This window comes from Sciurus vulgaris (genome assembly GCF_902686455.1).
Source record: "Sciurus vulgaris genome assembly, chromosome: 10".
NCBI classification, from domain to species: Eukaryota; Metazoa; Chordata; class Mammalia; order Rodentia; family Sciuridae; genus Sciurus; species Sciurus vulgaris.
The window spans coordinates 87,955,459-87,973,206 of record NC_136470.1 but is presented as its reverse complement, the minus strand read 5'-3'; the positions used below and the strand labels follow the sequence as shown (position 1 = coordinate 87,973,206).

Genomic DNA, 17,748 nt, shown 5'->3' with positions numbered 1-17,748 from the left:
TGCAATATTAATTATCTTTGCTTCCAGGGTCTTGATCTGTAAAATGAAGAAAATGGTGTATCTTCAAACTACAGAGTTCTCACGGGATTTTGTGAGGCTTCAATTAAGAAAAGTGTTCAGAATAGTGCTTAGCTCACCATATATTGCTATTATTACATTTTTGGCTAAGATATTTAAAAACTAACCACAGAAAAGAAAAGAGAGAGGTCTGAACAGAAGGCATCAATTTGGGAGTCATTAGGATATAAGAAGTAAATAAGAGAAAGTCCTCAACTAAAAAGGCATTGAATGTATTTTTTCCTTACTTGAGAAAATGCAATTGGGTCTTAGAAATAAAAATGCTTCTTGATTTTTGCCTTTGAGAGTTTACTCTTTGAGAGATAAAGCCACATAAAAATCTTTGCACTGAAAATAACTTTTTATTGGGATTTTTTTGGTTACAAATATATTTGACTATATTCGAACCAAAATATATTTATAACCAAAAGAAAAGATGTTTTTGAAATTCTACCCCTTTCTCTTTCAGAAGCCAACATTTTTATTAATACCCTTTGAGATATCTATATAGTGAATAGCTTTTAAAGAAAGTGAGTAGAATAAACTCACTCATTTTCTTTTATACTCTCACTCAACAACAATCAATGCAGAAGAACAATTTTAGGTTTCCCCACACACCAAAGCAATCAATTCTGCAGGAGACACTTGCTGGGTAGCCTTTAATTAATTTCAGTTCTGACTTTATGTGGAGATAGCATCAGATCCTACAGGTTGAGGGATCATTCCCTGCCTGCTTCCCAAATTCAGATGTCAATTGCAAGCCCCAAACTGTTTTACCTGTGCGTCTGACTGGCTATAAGTCAAGGTTCCTACACCTCCCTCCTCAGGGTGCTAGAGTGGCTCACAGAACTCAGAGATACAATAACTTACATTTCTCAGTTTATTATAAAGGATATCACGAAGGATACAGATAAAGAGATGAACAGGGCATGGCGGTGGGAAGGGGCAAGGTGTTTCATGCTCTTGCTGGGGTGTCACACTCAGGAAACTTCTGTGGTCAGTTATTGGGAAGACTCTGAAAACTGCCTTTTTGGGGTTTTATGTAGACTTTATTACGTGAGCATGATTGAGTACATCACTGCCCTATTTAATCTTCAGCTCCTCTTCCCTCCCTGAAATCTGTCTTTCTACTACCAGCTCTATATCCTCCTGAAGCTACGTAAGGGCTGCCAGCCATAGGTCAATGCATTAGCTTATGTAGAGATACTTAGTAGAGGATAGGAAGTAATTATAAATTCTTTGTGTTAAATATTTTATTAATATTTCCAAAAATCATCAAGTGTTTTTTATTTTTGCTAATTACATGGGAGAGGAAGGTAGAAATAGAAGTCTTGCAAGAAAGCAATATTTTTTCCTTCCTCACTGCCCATAATTATTACATTTTTAGTCCAGCTTTATTTGAAAAATCAGGATTGCAGTTATATGTGGAATTAGTATCCCATTTACTGCTTTTTCCTAAATCAGAGGCAGCAGGGAAGGAAATATTTCAGCTTGGGCAAGGAAGGACAATGACCAGGCCTTTAATTTAATTCTGTAATTACTGTGATGTCATGCTTGTCAAAGAAGAAAATTACAACAATTCAAAGATTTTAATGGGCTTTATTTTCTATTCTAGAATTTGGTGACACTTCATTCCATAAAATAGAATAAATGTTCTGACGAACTGAGCAGAAGAGGTTAGTTTTATAGACAGAACTGGACTTTAAGAAAGCAAAACCAAGAAGGAAAAGTAAAATAATTATTTCAAAGTTACCCTCTGTGTAGAGTGGGACAAAAGAAAAATAAATGATTGGTTAACATCAGGTTACTTCAGGTTACTTTTTTTTTTTTTTTTTTTTGGTCAGGATTATTGTGGAGGAAACTTCATTATCCTGCCAATTGAAACTGACCTGTTTGGGAGATTTGGCTGTTATCTCTCTAATCCTGATTTCTCAGAAACTCAGAGAAACATTTTAGTGGAATGATAGCCTGGGCAACTCCGTTCTGATTTTTAACCTAATCTGTTAGGGCCTCATACAGGAACTTAACCCACAATAGGGGCCTTCTGTAATTTTTATTTAACATGTGAAGAGTTTAAAATTTTTTTCCTCTAAAAACCTGTATTACTAAGAAGTTTCCAACCACTGTTACAAAATAGGCATTGTGATATTCTAGGAAAAATTATTTTAGGACTGGGCTGTAGCTCAGTAGTAGAGTGCTTGCCTAGCACGTGTGAGGCACTGGATTGGATTCTCAGCACCACATAAAAAATAAATAAGTAAAGATATTGTGTCCATCTATAACTAAAAGGAATTTGTTAAAAAGTATTTTAAAAAGCAGCATTTCCTGATACCAACTTTCCCTGATACTCTATTCTTTCTCCTCTCAGTGTACTCTCCATCTCAACTTCTCAAACATCAAAATATTCTGATTGTGAAATGTTACATTCTTCTTCTGTCCTGATAATACCTTTTGAATATAGGATAGATTGACGGAGCTACAGTTCTCAGGCAACACTTGCTGTGCTTTCACTAGTGCCACCATTGAAACTAGAGGTGTAGCTAAATGGAATAAATATTCTGCTTCAACTCTAAATTGTCCACACTGTTGCTTATGGCTCTGTTTATTTTCAGGTACAGGGTTAGCTTCATAAACTAGCTCACACTGGAAAGGACAGGTTTCCCAGTAAATCTTTCACAGTAAATCTGAAATAATATCTCTCTGTGAAAATAGATATTTTTAGAAATTGTGAAATAAAGCAAAAACAATAAAGACTTTCTGTTATCTACATTTTTAGGCAGTTACATTAAGGTAACAGGAATCAAATATCAACTGAGATTCTCACTTCAGCGTGATATATTCATTGTTTGAAAGACATATGAGCCTGTCTTTGATGGCTTGAAGCTCTATCAAGGGTAAATTTCTTGAATTAGGTAAATATGTAAAGGCTTTCTGTGTACAGTTAACCCTATAAATATATAATGTCACATTTATTTTAAATTGATCTTAAATGTCCTGAGAGTTAAAATATAAAGCCTTTCATTTTGTGAAGTTTATTGATTCACCTGCCATCTAATATCCAAGTTCCAAGGTGCAGAGACAGATACCACTTGGCATACCATTCTCATGTATCATGTGAAAGTAGTTTCTATTTGAAAGTTCCAAATAGATACTCCAGAGCTGACAGGGGAATTCCAGCAAGGTCATTCAACCATTAAAACTTTAAAGGAAAAAAAAAAAAAAAAAACCACAAAGGGAAAAAAGTGCCTTTGTATAAACATTAACCCACCTGTTTTTAAGTGACTCTTAATTTTATTTGTTTTAATACTAAAGGAAAAGCTCACACTGGATTTATTTTATATTTCAAATAAAAATAATAACTAATACATTTAATTAGTTTGAGTTTATAATTTTGTGGTTTATTATCTCTCTTCTGGGTCTGTAAAATATCCAGTGCTTAGAAAATTGACTTCCTACTATCTACCCCAGAAAATATAGGACAGAATACAGGCAGGAATTCTTAAAACATTTCTAGTGTCTTTTCCTTGGTAGATATATACCCAGTTCTTGCTCTTGGAGCTTTATAAACCTGCCCTTAAATGACATTAATAAACAGATACGCATTTGACTAAGAAAACATTGTTGGATATACATGATGAATTAAAGTATTGTCACTCTGTCAGTGTCTTTTGTGTGGTCTAAATACACAATGAAATGTTAACTGTTTAGAAAAATAGCAGGAACAGTTACTTTATCGCTAGGCTGGCAGTTCATTCAGTCCTGAATATTTAAATCCATATTTCATTTAGTGTTAAAATTTACACATATGGTGCCTCATAAAATGACAGCATATTGGATTTAGTTTTAAGTGTAGTTATTTTCAGAGCTTTCAAATTATTCTGTTGGAGATGTGTAAGAGTCTGCGAGGCCTTTGTAAAAGGTTCTGGATAAGGTGTTTTTGTTTTGTTCTGTGTCTCTTGTATTGCAGAGACCTCATTGTGCCTTAGACATGGTGGATTCATTCAGACCAAGGAAAGCTGTTTACAAAGATGTTTAATAGGGACTGGAGGTGTAGCTTGGTGCTAGCATGCTTGCCTAGCACATGTGAGGCCCTGGGTTTGATCCCTAGCATTCCCCTACACATGATGTTTATTAATATATTTATGGAATAACTACATAAACAACATGTGACTATATCTACAGCCCAGTTTAAGAAAGCAATATGACCATTTCCCCTAATATCTCCTATGTACTCCTCCCAGATCTGGAGAGATAACCAAAGTTCTGAATTTTGCTGTAATAATTCTTAGTAGTTTTTATCTTAGTAGTTTTAGCACATATGTGTAAATCGCTAACCCATATATTGCTTAATTTTATATGTTTTGGGACTTTATAAAATGAAGTAATATTTTATGTCTTTTTCTGGGACATGCTTTAAAAAAAAAAAATGTGCCACATTTTAGCCTTAGATTTGACCACATCAATATATTTAACTATTGCTCATTGGTTTTCATTGCTACATAGTATTGCATTGTATGAGTATTCCAGAATTTATTAGCAGATGAATTGACTGATGGAGTTTGGGATGTTCTTGTTTTTAGTTATTACAAAGGTTGCTCCTATATACACATATTTTATATGTATTTGCCACACATATGCCCCAACATTTCTTAATGTTTTTCATATCATAATCCACATAGAAAATGATAGATAATATTTGTACAACACAATGGATTAGAGGAAAAAAGCTGTGTCCCTGACATGTCCCTGACATTGCTTGGCTAGAGGGCTGCGTTCCACGTCTGGGCATGTTCATTGCATACTAGGTAAGGTGCCTCAGCACACTAAGTGGGAAGCTTTGCTAGGGTGTGTGCCTGGGAGTTGAATTGCTGGTTGTAGGTATATGTTTCCTTTACCCTTCTAGGTAATACCAATTATATAGTGGTATTAGTTATTATGGTTGACATCCATAGTGCTTGTATCAATGCATATTCGCATATTCTCTGAATCTTTATTTAAATTAAGGGAATCATTGAGAATTTTTACCAATCTCAGGATTATGAATGTCAAGTTGGAAAAGAAATAATTTATTACTCCCTAGGATATCAATTCAAATTTGTTGTCTCCAAACATGATCATGTCAGAATTTCTCAAAAATGTGACAGCAGTAGGCAGTAGGAGATGTCAAGAAGTGACAATATGTCACCATAGTTATTAATTGTGAAAGCCACAGCCTGGGCTGAATGAATTACTTATGAGAGATGTAATTCAGTCCTCCAGGTTTGGTGTTGCATTGGCTTTTTGTTTCTTAACCACAAGAGGTAATGTCATGTAATGCATACAAGATGGAGTAATGAAAGCTATTTACTATGTAAGTAACTTTTAGTTTAGAAATCCAAACATTTAGAAAACAAGTTGGTTTATTTTGACTATTTTAAAAATTGGTTTTCTTTTAAACCATGAAGGTTTCTAATTATTATGATTATATTATGGTAATGAATAATGATATTGATTTCTCTATTCAGATGACATCAAACTAGACATTAATTTTAGAAAAAAAATCACTAACTGGTCATAGTTTTTCCATGAAATATTCAAGAAACTTTCATATATTACTTCTACTGTTACTGATTTAATGGTTTTCTTACAGGAAAGACTTAAAGTAATCTTCACTTGCTTGAGAGAGTCTGTTTAAAATGAGATGAAAAATATCAGAGCAAAGTTTTCAAGCTCATTCTTAGCCTGATTTATGAAAATGTAATGCCAAAGTATTTTAATTTTCTTGGCAGAAAATTATAGATGAAAACTACATTTCTGTTTTACTGGCATACTATGCCCTATACATAAGTCAGGTTTTCACAGTTTTAATACAAATTAGAATTTGAAACATACTCACCAATTTACTTTATTAACACCTATAGTATGTAACAGTATATGTATGTACATATGTATTTGTATATACACATGCACACACAGATATGCACATATTACATATACATATTTACATTGGTTGGGACTCAGTATAAATTTATCATCATATAGTGTTGATTAAGCCTCTAGATATAGACAAAACTGACTTTCCTCTTAATGTATAACTAAGCTTTAGCTATAGGCATACAAGATAAATGGTTACATAAGTTGGGCTCACTAACAAATAGTGGGATTTTATTCATTATTTTTCTCCTTTGAATGTGAAATATTTATTGTAATTTTCCTTGTGAAGCCATAATTCATGAAGTTACTTTTTTAAACTACAGATACCCTGAGGTTTAGTAATACACACACATTTCAATATAACTGGTCATTATATGAGTGCTTCTCAAATTGTATTCAGTTATCTCCTTATAAAAGCGAAAAGTGAATTTGTAGCCCCAGAAATAGTAAAGTGACAGCCTATAAAGACATCCTACACTTGAATCTTGGAATTTGTCCTTAAAGCTCATGTGAATTCTATATTTTTCTGTTTCACTGTATTTTCTTCAAAATAAAGATAATACTACATAAAGATCTATCCTGTTGCTTCAAGTGTTTGAGAAGCATGATTGTAAATGGAATCCCAAAAGCCTTTAGCTCAGAAGTGCTTTCTTCCGTGAAAATTTCAGCTTCTGTAATCCAGTTCCATTGAGTCTTTACTGGAAAAAAAGAGACCTCATTGAGTGAGCTTTTGCCGCCATGGATCTCTCCTCTCTCTTTTGAACTAGCTGTCTTGTGTCTTCTATGTATCCTCCTTTCTTGGACAATGCATTCGATGGGCCCCTTCTTCTTAGATCTTTGTTGTTGTCTTCCCCCTTAGTTTCCAGAAAATTGCTCTATTCTGCTTCTTTCCAAACCCTTTGCCCATTCCCTCCTAGTGTTCTTTGCTGCCACTGTCTTTCTCTAACCGTGTTTATGTCCTGTGGTTCAGTGTTGGCTTCCCTTTCCTCATTCTGTATAATCTTTCTTAACTACCCCAGGCCTGAACTCTTAATTTCTTTATTCGTATGCCTTTTGGACAGTTCACCTAGGACATTCTGAACCTGCACACTCCATAACTGGCATTTATAAACTCATCCTCATACCCTATGGTATAGTAGGTACCAACAAATATTTGTTGAATGAGGAAATTAACTGAAACTCATTATTCTTCCTCCTCTAATTTTCACTTTTATCAATAATGCCACTTTTCTGATCTCTCAGTGATACTGAAAATATTTTGATCTTTTCTTTTTAAATGTATCTTCTGATTAGTTATTTTCATGATTTTTTTTTGTACCTGGGATTGAACTCAGGGACACTTAACCACTGAACCACATCCTGAGCCCTTTTTTGTATTTTATTTAGAGACAGGGTATTGCTGAGTTGCTTTGGGCTTCACTAAGTTGCTGAGGCTGGCTTTGAACTCGAGATGCTCCTGCCTCATACTCCTGAGCCACTGGGATTACAGACATGCACCATCATACCCAGCTATTTTCATGATGTTTACCCCAATGTAGACTCTCAACACTTTACACCAAGATTACTCCACATTTTCCCACTTGACCTCTTTGGTTTAGATCTCTCTTTAAGCCATTTTCCTCAAAGCTTCTCTAATTTTTTAATAAATTTTTATTTTCAGAATAATTTTACATTTACAGAAAAGTTACAAAGATGGTGCAGAAAGTTCCATATAACTTTCATCCAGTTTCTCCTCATGTTAACATCATCTATAGCCACAATTTATTTGTCAAAGTTAGGAAATTGGTACATGACCATTAACTAAAATCTAGACTTTGTTTTTTTTTTAAAGTTTTTAGTTGTAGATGGACACAATACCTTTATATTATTTATTTTTATGTGGTGCTGAGGATCGACCCAGTACCTCACACATGTTAGGCAAGCACTGTACCACTGAGCCACAATGTCAGCCCCTTTATTTGGTTTCCACAAGTGTTTCCACTACTGTAGTATTTCTATTCCAGGACCTAATCCAGGGTACCATATTGCTTTTAGTATGTCTACTTTTAAATAGATAATATCAGGACTGGGGTTGTGGCTCAGTGGTAGAGCACTCACCTAGCACACATGAGGCCCTGGGTTTGATCCTCAGTACCACAGAAAAATAAAATTAAAGGTATTGTTTAACCTACAACTAAAATATATACCTAAAAAAGTAGGTAATACCAGCTTTGGTTAAAAAAATTTAAAACATTCAAAGGAGATACAAGTCTGCTTTCCATTCCTGAATGCCAGATATCTGGCTGCTCTCATAGAGGGCACCAACCATTTCTGGTTTCTTAGATACCCTTCCTCAGAGATTCTCTCTCTCTCTCTCTCTCTCTCTCTCTCTCTCTCTCTCTCTCTCTCTCTCTCTCTCTCACACACACACACACACACACACACACACACACACACACACACAACAATTGCATTCTCAATATATCGCCCAGTACCTCTTTTTAAACTTAACATTGCTTGTTCATTCTTGGCCATTAACAAAGTTGCCTTATTTTTTTTTTTTTTATTCCTTTATTCCATTAGATACCTATACTAAAATTTATATGCAACGATGTGGCAGTGAATATCCATGTGTAAACATACACATTTTATATTTGTAAATAAAAATGTTGGTGAGAAAGCATTGTTCATAATTTGCCCATTTATTCTTGAGGGTTCTATCAATTTATCCTCTATTATTGCCACATAATCTCACCAACATTACAGTTTATGAAACTTTTGAACTTTGCCAATTTAAGGTTAAAATATAGGTTAAATGATGTCACTCTACTATTTCCATTTTTCCCATACTGAGTGAGGTTGAGTATGTTTATATGTTTAGGGCCTTTTTAGATTTCTTCCGTCAACTATAGATAGAACCAAGATTTGCAGTCAGGAAACTTGTATGTGTTTGATCCCAACACAGGAAAGAAAAAAAAAAAAGGAGGAATGAGTCAGGTACCTGGTTTGATATAGATCATGTGACAAAGACCCAAGAGTCTGATAAGTTAAGAGTATAATGCATTAAGCCTGGCAAGGTAGTGCATGCCTGTAATCCCAGCTACTGAGGAGGCTGAGGCAGTAGGATCACAAGTTCAAGTTCAGCCTTTGCATGTTAGCAAGACCTTGTCTCAAAATATAAAATAAAAAGGGTTGGGGGTGTAGCTCAGGGGTAGGGCACCCTGGAACCCCAGTACTGCAAACAAAATAAAACAAAAAGAGTATAATGCATTAAAAATCTAAAACAATAAACTTACAGCATCTGGATTAAGGAACTTGATAGTTCCACAATTTTTTTCTTCATCAGCATTTATTTGGAGTATTGTATTCAGTATTGTATTTTAAAAGAGCATTTTAAGTAATATGGTTATTTTTCTATTGCTGTCATAAGTATTTTCATAAAATTTGAGTCTTTTTTTTTTTTTTTTTTTTGCAGTGCTGGGGATCAAACCCAAGGCCTTGTGCTTGCAAGGCAAGCACTCTACCAACTGAGTTTTACCCCCAGCCCCAAATTTGAGTCTTAAAAGAACACAAATTTATTATCTTTCAGTTCTGTAAGTCAGAAATCTAACATGGGTCTCACTGGGCTGAAATCAAGGTCTCATCAGACTGTGTTCCTTTCTGGGGGTTCTAGTGGAAAATCTGTTTTCTTGCCTTTTTAGCTTCTAGAGGCTACCTGCATTCCTCGGATTGTGGCTGTCCTCCTCCATCTTCAAAGCCAGCAAGAGCAAGAGCTAGTGAATCCTTTATCTCTCTGACCACAGCTGGAAATCGTTCACTGCCTTTATAGGATTTATGTGATTAGGTTGGATTCATCTGGATAATTTCCCCATCTCAAAGTTCTTAACCTTAATTGCATCTACAAATTCCCTTTTGCTATGTAACAACATATTCACAGGTTCCAATGATTAGGACATGGACATCTTTCTGGGAAAGTCATGGCAGAGGATCACCGGAATACTTAAGGAGTCCAATTGTATACAGAGTATTAGACTAAAAATTGAAGATGATCCCAGAATGTATTGTCTGGGAGAGAATAAGAATGTTTATAAAGTGATTAGTGCAATGAGTACATTATAAGTGGTTGCTACTTCAAAGGGTAATGGTGCAAATTACAGACATACAGATGCTCGGAAGAGAAAGCAGCTTAGAGAAGTGAAAGGGGATAAGGAGCGTAACATTTTTATCTTACAAAGAACAGAAATTGGGATCCAAGTTCTCACTTTACATTAGATCAGCAGGTGGTTTGAATGTCAGAAAGTGCTTAATTTTGCCAAGAATTTTGCATTGTTTCTCTCACTAGTAAAAGAATCAGAGAATGGAGATGGAGGAGGAAACTAGAATAGAAGCAATTTTCTGGCCTCTTTTTGTTATGAATGCACAATGTTAGAGCCTGAAGAGGAGGGGAACATTTTGTAAAAGGAAGAAAGCGAAATAGTTGTTAGCTCAGAAGACATCCTTTATTTTTTTTTAAAAAAAGAAAAGAAATCCACTCTAAAACCAAAGCTCAAGTCATCAGATATGATAAGATTTTTCAGGATTTCCTTGTAATCTTCCTTAAGTTTGTCTCTTTAAACACATTTAACTTGACCTTTGAGAAGTTGCTGATAAGCAGTTATGGAGCAGGAGTTGACTTAACGTACCCTCCCACCTTGCTTGTTGGGTGGTAGCTTCCAAGGCCACTGTCAATGTGTATCAGTGTGAACCTGATCCAGAAACTGCCAGGAAGAGGACAAAGTTTAGTCTGTGAGGAAATAGTTGGCTGCTTGTTATTTCATGCTGTTTGTCCAGACTTCAGCTTGGTGTAAGTAGTTTTTAAAAACTATTATGACATTTTAATATAAAAAGGACTGTAAGAATAATTTCTGTAAGAGTAAATCAAGTTCCTACTTGGCTCTCAATCTTGTGTACTAGACCTGCTGAAAGTTTCAGCATTGCACAAGTCGTTTTATTTTTAAAAAGGAAAAGGAAAGCCATGAAGTGTTTCAGCAACTGTTCTGCTAAGGCAGGTTCTGCTTGCAGAAAACAATTTTTAATGTCTTGTCTTATGTTGTGTGAAGGTGTTTACAGTTAGAAAATAGAAGGGAGTGAGTATGTATCTGCTGTACAGAGATCGATTTCTTTCTAAAAGCTGCTTAGCTTTCTCTCCATATCCCTTCCAGTTGCTTTTCCTTTAGGTCTATGCTATGAATTCATGTTAGCAAATATTACTCAGGGGTAATTAAACTGGAGAATTTATGTTGAAAGAAAGTAAATGAGAATAAAGTAGAACTAAAAATGTTGTGACAAAATGTTAGGATCCTAGGTTTGAGACTGGCAGAATGTATTTTCAAAGAGAAAGAACTTTGTGAAACAGATGGAAGTGGCAAAAGCCTGAGAAACTTCATGCCACTTTGGAGAAAATTGTGTGTTTTTGTTTTTTTTGGTAAGATTTTGACATCTGTACTGATATTCCAGATGAAATTACCAGTATTATAGTATGTAAAATAGGTTTCATATATGATAGTAGATTTGCTGTGTTTTTGTGGCTCTCATTCCAATTTGTGATTAGAAGTCCAGGAACTACACATTGTTACACAAACATATTGACTTTATTGAGTGCAAATATGAAAATGTTAAGGTCGCATTTGGTGTTGAAAAATTAACATTTTGTTTCCCTCTTACCAAAATACATTAAATAGAAAAACAACTCCTGGTGCATGACAAATGACTTTGAATATGGAAATAAAGTACCTTTTAGTTTATGTATAAAAGTTGTAAAGACTGGCTGTTAGCCAGTAACCTTTCAAATCATTCGGAGAGTCCTAAGGAGAGAAACTGTTTATGTAGATGTTCACTGAGTTTCTCCTTTCCTCTAACATCATTTCAGAACATAGGGACATTCAGTCTATTTTTTTAACATGTTTCCCATTCCTGCCGTATCATGTGGGTACCAAGACCATTGTATTGGGCTTCAGGAAGCCCAGGATGCACTGTTCTAAGCAGGTTCTAGGTCTGTAATGGAAGTGAAAATCTTTACACACTGTTTAGGTTGCCGAATCTCAGTGATTGTAGGTTCTTGGACTGATTAAATTCCCCAAGTCAAAAACCTCTTCTGAGCGTGGTTATTTATTTAGTTGTTGGTTCATGAGGCAAGAGTAGGGAGTGGGCAGAGGTGTTGGGAAAGAAGCCAATGTGGCATGTGTCACTCTTACCAAGGAAGCTTTTACCTGACTGGGTTTGAAATATTTTAGTCATTTACTTGAAAGGCATAAGATATATATTGGCTGAATCTTATCCAAGCCCCTCTGGGAATTTTTTTAAGCCTCCAGTGGCTCCCTTAACGCCCAAGTCATTGCCCATGCCCTACAAAGCCTGCAAAAACTGGCTTCTGAGCATCTGTTTTGCATCATTGCCTATCATTGTTTTCTTCACTCAGTTTGCTCGGGCTACACAGATGTGATCTGCTTTTTCTTGAACACATCTTGCCTTAGGGCTTTTGCTGTCTAGAAAGCCCTCCACCTCTACTCCACCCCCATTGTTTCTTCCCTCCAATCATTCAGATACCTACTCAAATCCCTCCTCCTCGGGGAGGCCTTCCCAGTCTACCCCAGCCAAATAACACCACTACTCTTCCACCACATCACTTCTTTTTCCTTTTGTTGTTTTTTTTATAATAGCTACTGGGCATTATTTAATTTATTTTATAAATATTTTAAAGTGTGTGTGTGTATATGATATATGTATACATATATACACACACACATATATATAAAATGTATATATAAATGTGTGTGTACAGACACTTATATTTTGGGGGTCTTTCCTCCTAAAATATAAATTCCAAGAGGGCAAGAACATGTCTTGTTTAGTGCTGCTGCCAGTGTCTAGAATAGTGTCTAGTTAATATATAGTAGGCATTTGGCAAATAATTGTATGAATAGATTAGTATCAATTGGTGGCATTAAAATTTATTTCTAAGTATAGAAATATTTGAATAAATGATATATTCCCATGGTTCCAAGACCAAAACATAGCTGTACATTTAAAAATCCCACCCCAGCCAGTCTCCTGTGCATTTAATTTCCATTCAGGACCCCTAAACCACTGCTATTATTTTTCCATGTATCCTTCTAAAACTTCTTAATGTATAGCAAGGATATACAAAAGTATAAATAGATTCTTAAACTCTCTCCTTTTTTACACATTATATTTTACATATTGTTCCAAATTTTTTCACTTGTAATATGTTCACTATCTTCCCCTATCAGTATGTAGTGAACTTCCTCATTTTTAAGAAGCTGTATATGTTCCACTGTATGGATATACCATAATTTATATAACCAGTCACACAGCAGTGGGCATTTGGTTATTTCCAGTGTCTTCCTATTATAAATAATGCTGAAGTTCATAGCCTTGTACATGTATCATTTCACACATGTGTAGAGTATATCTGTATGATTGAATTCCACAATGTAGAATTACTGAATCAAAAGGGATCATAAACCCAGCTTGGTGGTGTAACCCCAGCGGCTTGGGAAGCTGAGGCAGGAGGACTTCAAGTTTAAAGTCAGCCTTGGCAAAAGCGAGGTAGTAAGTAACTCAGTGAGACCCTGTCTCTAAATAAAATACAAAATAGGGCTGGGGTTGTGACTCAATAGTTGAGTGCCTTTGAGTTCAATTCCCAGGATCAAAAAAAAAAAAAAAGGAATCATAGATATTGCCTAATTGCTTTCCATAGGGATTATACCAATTCATACTCCCCCAGTAGCTTATAAGGGTACTGTTTCCCATATCTTAATCAAATAAGAGTGCTATCAGACTTTTGGAATTTGGTCAATCTGATAGGTTAAAAAACAGTTGCAGCATAGCTTTTGGTTTTTAGAATTTATAATGAAATTTGTCTTAGAGTTTAAAAAAAATTTTTTTTTTCGATGCTGGGGATTGAACCCAGGGCCTTGTGCTTGTTAGGCAAGTACTCTACCAACTGAACTATATCTCCAGCCCATAATTTTTATTTTTAATTAAGATTTTAAAACATGAAATTTGCCATCTAAAACCATTTTTTAAGTGTACAGTTCAGTATTGTTAAGGGGATTCATATTGTTGTGCAATAGAGTTCCAGAACTTTTCCATAATACAAAACTGAAACGTATAGTTCCACTAAATAACAACTCCCCATTTCCTCCACCTCCCAGTCCCTGATGACTACCATTACTTTAGTACCCATTGAACCTTTCTGAGCCTTATGCTCTAAATGTTGTGTTATTTATCTGTTACTATTACAAAATACCTTTATAACCAACTTAGAAAGTGTAAATGTTTATTTTGTCTTACAGTTTTGGAAGTGCTAGTTCATAAGTAGGCAAATCTATTACCAGGAGTTAGAGTTAGCACATCATGGCTGGGGCACATGGCAGAGCAGTACTGTTCCCCTCAGGGATGCATGTGAAATAGGGAGGAAGAAACCAGGGTCCCACAGTTCCCTCTGTGGCATGCCCTCAGTGCCTGCAAGACCTCCCACTAGGCTTCAATTCCTCTCAGTTGCATCACGATAACCATGTCTTTAGCTCTTGGGCCTCCGGGGGACATTTAGGATCCAAATTATAGCACCTATTAAATAGGAATAACACCAGTTTGCTATAAAGATTAAATGAGATGACATGTATATTAAATGCTTAGTGCAGGGCTGGTATGGCAAGGCAAAAATAAATAAATAAAAGGCCTAGATTTCAGAAAAGAAGTAAAATTGTGGTTATTCATACATGTGGCTGTGCATAGTAGGAGAACCCTGTAGATATATATATATATATTTTTTTTTTTTTTTTTAATTGTAAACAAATAGGATACATGTTGTTTCTGTTTGTACATGAAGTAATAGCATACCATTTGCGGACTCATACATTCACATAGGGTAATGATGTTTCATTCATTCTGTTATTTTTTCCTTCTCCCCCACCCCTCCCACCCCTCTTTTCCCTCTATACAGTCCCTCCTTTCTCCATTCTTGCCCCCTCCCACCCCCCATTATGTGTCGTCATCCACTTATCAGCGAGATCATTTGTCCTTTGGTTTTTTGAGATTGGCTTATCTCACTTAGCATGATATTCTCCAATTTCATCCATTTGCCAGCAAATGCCATAATTTTATTATTCTTTATAGCTGAGTAATATTCCATTGTGTATATATACCACAGTTTCTTTATCCATTCATCAATTGAAGGGCATCTAGGTTGGTTCCACAATCTGGCTATTGTGAATTGAGCAGCTATGAACATTGATATGGCTGTATCTCTGTAGTATGTTGATTTTAAGTCCTTTGGGTATAGGCCAAGGAGTGGGATAGCTCAAATTAATTAATGAATTTAGCAAGGCTACAAGTTATAGTCAACATAATCATTAGAAGTATTTGGAACAGCTGAAGTTAGAAAATAAATGAAAATATCATCACTAAAAATATCAAGCTAGGCATGGTTGTGCATGCCTTATAATCCCAGCGGCTCAGGAGGCTGAGGCAGGAGGATTGAGGGTTCAAAGCCAGTCTCAGCAAAAGTGAGACACTAAGCAACTCAGTGAGACCCTGTCTCTAAATAAAATACAAAATATGGTTGGGGATGTGGCTCAGTGGTTGAGTGCCCCTGAGTTCAGTCCCCGGTACCCGCCCCCAAATATATATATATATATCAAGTACATAGAAAATAGGCCCTTTAAAAGAGCACAAAACAAAAACACTAAAGACTATAAAACATTGCTAAGAAAAATTTGAGAAGTATAAATAAAAAGTGTAATATATATACCATGATCATGGATTATAAAATTCAAAATTGGCTGGGTATGGTGGCATACACCTATAATCCCAGCAATTTGGGAGGCTGAGGCAGGAGGGTGGCCCTAGCAAGTTTAAGGCAAGTTAGTGAGGCCCTGCCTCAAAATTAAAAGAACTGGGAATGTAACTCAGTAGTAAAGCACCCCTGAGCTCAAACCCTAGTACCAAAACAAGTAAACAAACCAAAAAAAACAACAACAAACAAAACCTCCAAAAGAAGAAAACCTCAATGTTATTAAGATGCTAGTTTTCCCTAAATCAATCTATATGTAGATCCAGTGCAATTCCTATTAAAATTCAAGTAGGCATTGTTGAAGAAATCAAGCTGATTCTAAAATGTATATGGAAATGCAAAGGATATAAAATAGTTAAAATAATATTGAAAGGGAACAGCAAGGTGGATGATTTATAATACATGATTTCAAAACTTAACTAAAAAGCTTTAATAAGCTCATATATTGCTATATATGGACAGACATATAAGGTTAATTGATTTTTGACAAGGCGGTAAGTCCATTCATTGTGAAAAAGGTAGTCTTTTTAACATATTGCTAAAACATGGATTTTCTTATGGGGTATGAGGGAAGAACTCCTTACACAAAAATAAATAGACATAGATCATAGAGCTAAACATAGAACTCAGAACCAGAAAGCTAGGGGAAAAAAATAAAGGAAAATATTTCTGCAATTTTGAGTTATGCACAGATTTCTTAAGCAGGACATTAAGAGCACTAACTATAAAGCTAAATAGAATTAAATGAGCTTATCCACTTACTACAAGATTTCCCAGAACCTTTAACATGTTAATGTTTCTATGAGAGGGTCATGTAATATTTGGTCATAGAATCCTTTTTTTAAAAAAATCTGGAGTATAGAACTAAATTGCAGAAGTTAACAGAATATACTTGGAGAAATATTGCTTTGGTTCTTTCCTGAAAGTATACTACTTTGGGGAGTTGTATTAAGTGATGATCAGTTTCTTCCTTTTTGGTACAAATTAATGTAATTGGATTATTTCCTATCAACAAGAAAACCTGTCAACCCAAAGAACTGTGATTATTCCCACATTCACTGGTCAGCCAGCCAACTGTTGCAATTGTAACTGTTGGTAGGATTCTTGGCCATTGTCACATTAGACAAGAATTTTCATAGTAAGAGGAGGGGGGAAAGTGACTGAGAGTGCAAAGCATTTGCATCGTCCCTGCTATTTGTTCCCTATGCTTATTCAGTCAACCTTACCCCCCCCCCCTTTGCCTATTGGTGTTAACCCTTTGCTTTTCTGATTGCTCAACTCCTATAGCTCTAGTCCCTAACTGCTTGAAGGCCTTTAGGCAGACAGGTGGCATGCCTGGTCTCTGACTCATACTTCACTCACCTAATCAGTTTCCTCTCCCTGCTGTTGTTGCCCACTAAATGAAGTTTTATGGAATCTGAGTTGTTAAATAAGAAGTAAGGAAGGAACCAAAGAGAAAGTAGAAGGAAACCTGAGGTAAACTCAACCAGAATTTGGCCCAAGGCTCATCCTGTTCAGAGATGTTTGAAAGAAATCAAAATGGTATGTAATGCAAGAAGGAATTTAAAAAGAAAAGAAAGTTTAAGGAAGTGTCCTAATAATATATCTGAGTTATATTTAAAACTTGAACAGTTCTAATAGATACTAGTTTCTCCTAAATGTGGAAAACTAATAGCTAATGTCATCTACACCATGTGAATAGAGCTTACTGGAGAGTTTACATGACTAGGAAACGAGGCTTAATTTTAGATCTGCCACTAATTTGTTTTTTTATAGTAAAATATAGTCTTTAAAAAAAAATGATTGCTTTCCTCCTTACTGCAAAAAATATTTATAGGTGTGGGCTGGGTGTGATGGCACATGCCTGTAATCCCAGCGGCTCAGGAGGCTGAGGCAGGAAAATCGAGAGTTCAAAGCCAGCCTCAGCAAAAATGAGGCACTAA

At 35.5% G+C, this 17,748-nt stretch overlaps 1 protein-coding gene across 5 annotated transcripts in view; it reads left to right on the top strand.

The window, feature by feature from the left end:
- The window catches only part of MAP3K13 (mitogen-activated protein kinase kinase kinase 13), a 182,404-nt gene that overhangs the window by 24,961 nt on the left and 139,695 nt on the right, over positions 1 to 17,748 (top strand). The window contains exon 1 of one of the 5 annotated variants that reach the window (XM_079100605.1): positions 9,417 to 10,792. The exons of the other annotated variants lie outside the window; for them this stretch is intronic. The gene's annotated coding sequence lies outside the window, so the exon portion shown is untranslated. Of the gene's footprint in view, positions 1 to 9,416; positions 10,793 to 17,748 lie in introns of those variants that run through there. 5 annotated transcript variants of the gene reach the window in all.